Raw genomic sequence first — 6,570 nt, forward strand, 5'->3', positions numbered from 1 at the left:
CTCAGGGGGGGGCAGGGGATGGGGCCTGGCAGGGGTTCCCCCATGATCCCCTCCCCCTCCCCTAGCTTCCCTTTCCCCCATCCCCTACTGACCAGCATGGAGTCCAGGTCCAGCTCCCTGATGCAGCGGGCGGGAACTGTCCAAATCTCTGAAGCTCTCTGAGTCTTTTCTGAATTGATTCAGAGAGCTTCAAATCAATTCAGACCTTTTTATTGGTCTCCTGATTTGATTTGGATTCAGAGATTCAGCCACCAAATCAGACTGGTCTCCTCTGAATCGAATCAGCTGAAGCTTCACACGGCCCTAGTGGGCATGTCTACAAGTTCATCAATACACCATAATTACTGCACATTAAGTTTAGTACTTGTATAATCAAGTACTAAATCAATGGACAGTATCTGGTGTTACAGTGCAGTAGCATCTGTATACACCTTTTTAGTGATACTACTGCATAGTAGCCTAATAATACTGTGCAGTAGCATATCAGCACTGTTTCTGCTGTGACGCACTACTACATTAGTATTATTAGGCTACTGCACATTTAGTGTCTCATGTACACACACCCCATGAGTTGCAGTGCATAATTCCAATAGCTTTCAGCAAGGAAAATGTGTGTGTGTTAGGTTCAAGTTTGCATTCAGGAATAAATATACATATTGTTATGCATTTATTAAAAATAAAATTTAAAAAATCCATACACACAAAATGGCAATTCAAACACTAAAAGACTATGTGCATTTCCAGTCTTCTACAAGTCTAGTGAAAACTTGGCTTAACTGTATTAGTTATCCAAGTATTACAACTTACACTGCAGGACATAAAAGATTCATGTCAGTAGAGATTTAAACTCACAAGAGTAGAGCGATACTTAATGGTTACCGAACTGTACTGGAATGTTCCTTCAAGCAATTTCTCTGGTTCTGTGACTGTGCTATAATGCACTTCATCTGACCTAGCCCACAAAAGCCCAGATACCAAAAAACATTAAGAGATTTAATCTAATCTTTCCAATTCCAGTAAATCTGTGGCTGTCCTACAGCAGTAAGTATTTAAGGAATATGGAAACGAAGACTCTGTCAACATATTTTCACCTTGAATGTAGGAATCTTGCTAGTTCTTGCAGTCTTGTATGTTGTACCTGAAACAACATGAAAGAACATTATGCTTGCAACTATTACATTGACTCTTAATAAAAAAATGCTACTTAGAGAGCTGCTGCAGCTGCAACTAACATTCTCATCACATGTACACAGACATGATCTCCAGTGCCATTTCGGAATTCTTTCCTGCGATCTGTGTTGCTCTGTGCAACTTTCATTCAAGCTGCTGCATCTTTCCTCTGAATAATTTCTGTCATTGCTTCTTTTGTATAAGTGTTTACTGACTAAGTGGGGCCAACAGTTGCTGGAATAAAGGATACGGCCATCACCACCATCTTATGACCCTGTTACACCTTACACTGTGAGATGCACAAATGTTGATCAGTGTTAGTGCAAGCTCAAGTTTGGAGCAGTCATACATTCAGGCCTTCAGGGACCTGGAGGACTCAAAGGTAAGAATCCCCCTGCCTCCCATTCCGGGCTTCCTCCCCATTCCTCTGTCCCCCACGGCTCCCCTCCCTACCCCCAGTGCTCCCCCCCATGGTTCCCCTTGCTCCCACACCCCATTTACTTGTAGCTGCCCATGCTGTCTGTCTCAAGGAAGCCAGCAGGGAAGAGTTAATCTGCAAGCCTGATCCCCATCAGCCTTGCTACTGAGCTGCTGCTTTTCTCATAGCTGAGCCCAGCCAGCACTGTTGGTGGGTTCCAAGCAGGCACAATAACCCTTCCCTGCCTGGTTCCTGGAACAGACAGCATGGGCAACCACAAGGAAGCAGAGGGCAGAGGAGGCAGTGAGCAGGAATCTGGGGTGCTGGAAAGGGTGGGGGGGAGGGTGGAAAGTGGCTGTATGTGGCAGGCCCCTAGGTGTGCCTGCCACTTTAAGGGCCTGGAGCTGGTAGCTGCCAGATGCCAGATGAGGGTAGCCATTTTGAACCTGGGGCTGCCCATATAAACAGGGCAGTTCTGCTGCTAGAGGCCAGGCAACAACATTGCTTGGCTGGAGGGCTGCTGGTGTCATCTGGAGATAAGGGAGGAGCTGTAGGGGACGGACAGGAGGCCCCTGGTCCTGGGTACGACCTAAAACTGCACCCTGCTGGGAGTGGGTGTCCTGGTGGGGCTCTCAGTGGCGCAGGAGCCCCCAGGAAATGCCAGCCCAGTTACCACCCTGGTGAAAGGCAGGTTGGGGTGCCTTAACCCCTAGCCCCCACAACCGGGTGGGTTACCCCTTGTTGGAGGGTCAGGAAGGTGGACCCCATGGAGAAAGAGTGAGGCCATAGACTCACACCTGTCTGAACTTTCCCTGACTGGTCCATGCTGGGGCCAAGACTGGAAGGGTTGAAGGGTCAGGGGCCCACCATGAGGAACGCACAAGAGCTGCACGCCTGGGGTTCCAACTGGCCTGGAGGTGGACCAGGGCTAGTGAGCCAAAGGTCCCGGGGGGGGACCACACCCAAAGGGGAAGCGGTTCAGGGAGCTATGTTGCCCGGTATGATGGTGATATAGACCGCCTGAGGGGAAGAATCCAGGTGCGGTTCAATTAGGAGGATTCTGGGGCTCAGTGTGGGGGGCCGGTGATTATAGAACATCGAGATGCCATCTGTGAGGCTTGGGCTGCAGTGTAGGGGAGGAATGGAGCCACAGATAGCACCCCCTGGGATCGGGGCAGGAAATGGGCAGCCTCCCGCTTAGTTAAATGGTATAATTAATTAACAACAAGGCAGGGCAGGTGAGAAGGCAGGCGGTTAGCCCAGAAACAGGTGGGCAGGCCACAGGGAAGTTGGCCCCAAACAGGACCCCATTACACTATACCTTAGTAGGATCTTGCATTGGTGACAGCGTGATCCAAACCTGTGGCACAGTCATGATCTACAGCCTGCATGCTCCAGGCAGGGGCTTGCAGGCAGTGGATCATGGCTCTGCCCCAGATGCTTGCTGTGGTGACAGCATGGTTCAGAGCTGGGGCAGAGCTGTGATCTGCTGCCTGCACACCCCTGCCTGGAACATGCAGGCTGTAGATCATGGATCTGCCCTGGCTCCAAACCATGCTGCAAGATCCTAGCCCAGCCTCAGAGCAGCTTCCCACTCTGCTGCACACCCTGACAGCACTGCTGGGGTTGATCTCCATGGAAACCCTATCCCTGAGTTATCACAGTGCAACTGCTGCTGGGGTCTCCATGGAAATTGGCCCCAGCCATACAGGCAGGGGCTTCTGGGAAATGGAATCTGGCCATTAGCCAGATCTGCCATTTCCCACCCCTGGCTTAGTGTAACACAAGCTGGTAACAGGGATCAGAAATAATCCTGGCCTGGAGTGGTATAATTTTGAACCACATAATGAGCCCTTGAAATGAGTTTCAGGTGTTAATGTGCAAACAATCCATGGTTTAGGACAGGGGTGGGCAAAATGCGGCCTGTGGGCTGGATGCAGCCTGCCAGGCCATTCTATCCGACCCACGGGGTCCATAAAAAAAATTGGCAAATTTATATTTATCTGCCCCTGACTGCCTGTCATGCAGCCCTCGATGGCTTCCCAAAACTCAGTAAGCGGCCCTCCACCCATAATAATTGCCCGCCCCTAGTTTAGGAGCTCCAGGAGCTGCTGAAAGTTCCTGTGTAACAAGGCCCTTATTGCACTTCGCAAGGTGTCAGTCTCAGATATGCCAGTTTTTAAACCAGTCTCCAGATTCTTGTTTGTTATTGACATGGGGGGCGGGGGTGCTGCTTCTATCCCTTGGCTATCTTTGTTTAGTTAGATGGGGCCGCGTGGGTCTTCTGCATTCTTCTGACTCTCCTGATTTATAAATCAGGCCAGTTAATTTAGGGCCAAAACCTCTTTGGTCTCCTTGTTTGGGCCATAGTCTCACCTGTCTGGATATCATGGTTGCCTTCTATTATTCTACTTGCCTTCAGTTTCATCATTTTCATTATTGTCCTAAGCCTAAAAGAACATCATATGGTCTATGTTCCATTTCGCCTTGAATTCATCTTTTGCCATTGCCTTGCATGATGGATGAGCCCAGGCTGGCCAGATTGTGCCTACCGGTTTCATTTTTTTTTCATTCCTTTCTTTTGGCAGGCTTAGCTTGGCATTCACTTAACTATAACAGTATGTCCATCACTCCTTCCCCAGGCTGTAGAAGACTAGCTGTCACTGGAAATGGTCTTAGTTCTCTGGCCCATTGAGCTCTCTGGCTCCAATCTTTTCCTTGAGAGAATATAGGCAAGGATCACTCTGGTCTGCTTTGCCTCTTCATCAACCCTCACAGTTGTGTTTACTATGGACTCAGACTTCCTGTTGCTTTGTGGATACCCAAGGGATGATGTCTTGTGCTTGAATTCCCACTTGGTGTTAAGTCATTTGCAGCATACTATATTCAATTATCTGAGTATATTTTACATATGCTATACCTTGTTTCCATCTTTGTTTCCAAGCTGCAGTCCTTACCTGAATGTTCTTTAGGTAATCCACCCTTCCTCTAACCAACATTTATGCAATATCTGTCATTAAAAGTGAAGATTTCAGTTCTGGCCACTTCCCAGAGTTGGGCTGGGATTTCATGAGGTTGTAGAATCTTTGGCTGGTGTGCTCTTTCAATATTTCAGACTAGATTGAATGTATACACATAAAATAAATGTGGTGCAATAAACTCTGGCACATATTGCCCAGGATCACAGCATGTTGATCTGGGTTGGAGCGGCCTCAACTCGCATGGGGTCCAGGGGGTAGGCCTGCCAGCCAAGGGCTACTCTGACCCAGATCAGCATGCCAAGGAGGGGATGGCTGGGGCATGAGGGTGCTCCAGCACAGGGCTAGCCAGCAGGCAGCCCTCACACTGAAGCACCCTTATGTCCCAGGCATACCAGTCAGCACATACACATGCATTGCTGCACACTAAATAATACCATCTTAGGATAGTACTAGTGTTTACAAGTACTAACCTACAGTGGACTTAATTACTTTACTGCAGTCTAATAGGACCACTTGTGTAGAGGCTGAGATTTGACTGTCAAGCTAATTAGGCAGCTCTGCTGTACACATCTTGTGTAGAGTCACTGTTCCATGAATCATCTTAATATCTTCTCTTAAATTAAAGAAGGGATAGCTCCCTATGGCACTTACCTCTTGTGATTTGCCCAGCCCTGCACTATGAATTGTTTTACTGCCTTAAAGTGGCCTAATTTGTTTCATGATATCTGGGACGTCCCATCAGAGAAGCAAAAGCAATGTGGTATGTCACGGAGCGGGGTCTTAGGTGTGGCCGTGATCTCCCCTAGTGCCCCCTACCATGCCAAGTTCACGTTAAAGCACCCTCGTTCTCACCCGCCATGTCTTAATCTTTTATATATATATAAGGGAGGCTGCCTTTCGTCCACTTGGACATGGTGCTCTGTTGTATCCTAGCCCCTGTTCTGTACTGTGTGACTTGGTGCACCCCCAGCCTTATGAATGGCTCCAACCGCCCCTTTACCACACCCCAAGCCTCGCTGATATCCTGGAGATTGTTCGATATTTCTGGCTCTCTGCGCCCTCTCTGGTGCTCGGGCTCTCCGTGGCCCTTGTCTCTCACCACGCCCCCTGGTGCTTGGGCTCTCTGTAGCCCTTGTCTCGCAACTGCACTTCACAGGTGCTCTGGCTTTCCGCAGTCTTGTCTCACAACTGCGCCCTCTGGCGCTCAGTCGCTGTCCCCTTTGCTCTGGGGCACTTCTCACGCTGCCCCCTTTGCTCTGAGGTTACCGCAGGCTTGGGGCTCAGGTGTCCATAGCCATGCCTGGCCCCAAATTTCCTCCTCAGGGTCTCGAAACCCCTGCAGGGCTCAGGCAGCCTCGGCCTTACCTGGCCTCCGATTCTCCGCTCCCCTTCTCAGGGCTGGGGTCAGTGCACCCCCAAATGCTGCACCTTCTCTGGTGCCGGGGTCCCCACACTACCATGGAGCCCCTATGAGGCCTCCTCCAACCCCTAATAGCCTCACCCAAACCACCGGTTCATAAACAGTAAACCATCAACACAAACTCAAGCCCTTTGGCTACAACATAAACTAAGCTATCTGGCTATAACCACATTCAAGCCTGTCACAGGGTGTCTCCCTGTCTCACCCATAACAACTGCCTGTGCATCCTGGCCTCTTCCTTTTCCTCACTCCAGCCAAGTTCCCACCCCTGTGGCTGCTGGCAGGGAACTGCCTCTCTGGCCTCAGCCTGGTTTTATATATAGGTCAGGCCCTTCCAGTCAGCTGACCCACAGTGGTTGCCCTAGCAACCAGCACCTGTGCCTCTTTATTACTACTCTGGCTGCCCTGGTAACCAGCAGCTGGGCTCCTTACTTGCCGCTCCACAAGTAGTAGGCACCTCAGTGCCCTGCGACATGGTATGTTGACAGACTTCATATTCTGGAAGGTACTTTGCATATCTGCCACCAGTAAAGACTTTCCTGGCTAATACCATATTCCAGTGCTTCCCAAACTTTTCATCA

The sequence above is a fragment of the Gavialis gangeticus genome, unplaced genomic scaffold (genome assembly GCF_001723915.1).
Source record: "Gavialis gangeticus isolate Ggan-Ray unplaced genomic scaffold, GavGan_comp1, whole genome shotgun sequence".
Lineage (NCBI taxonomy): Eukaryota > Metazoa > Chordata > Crocodylia > Gavialidae > Gavialis > Gavialis gangeticus.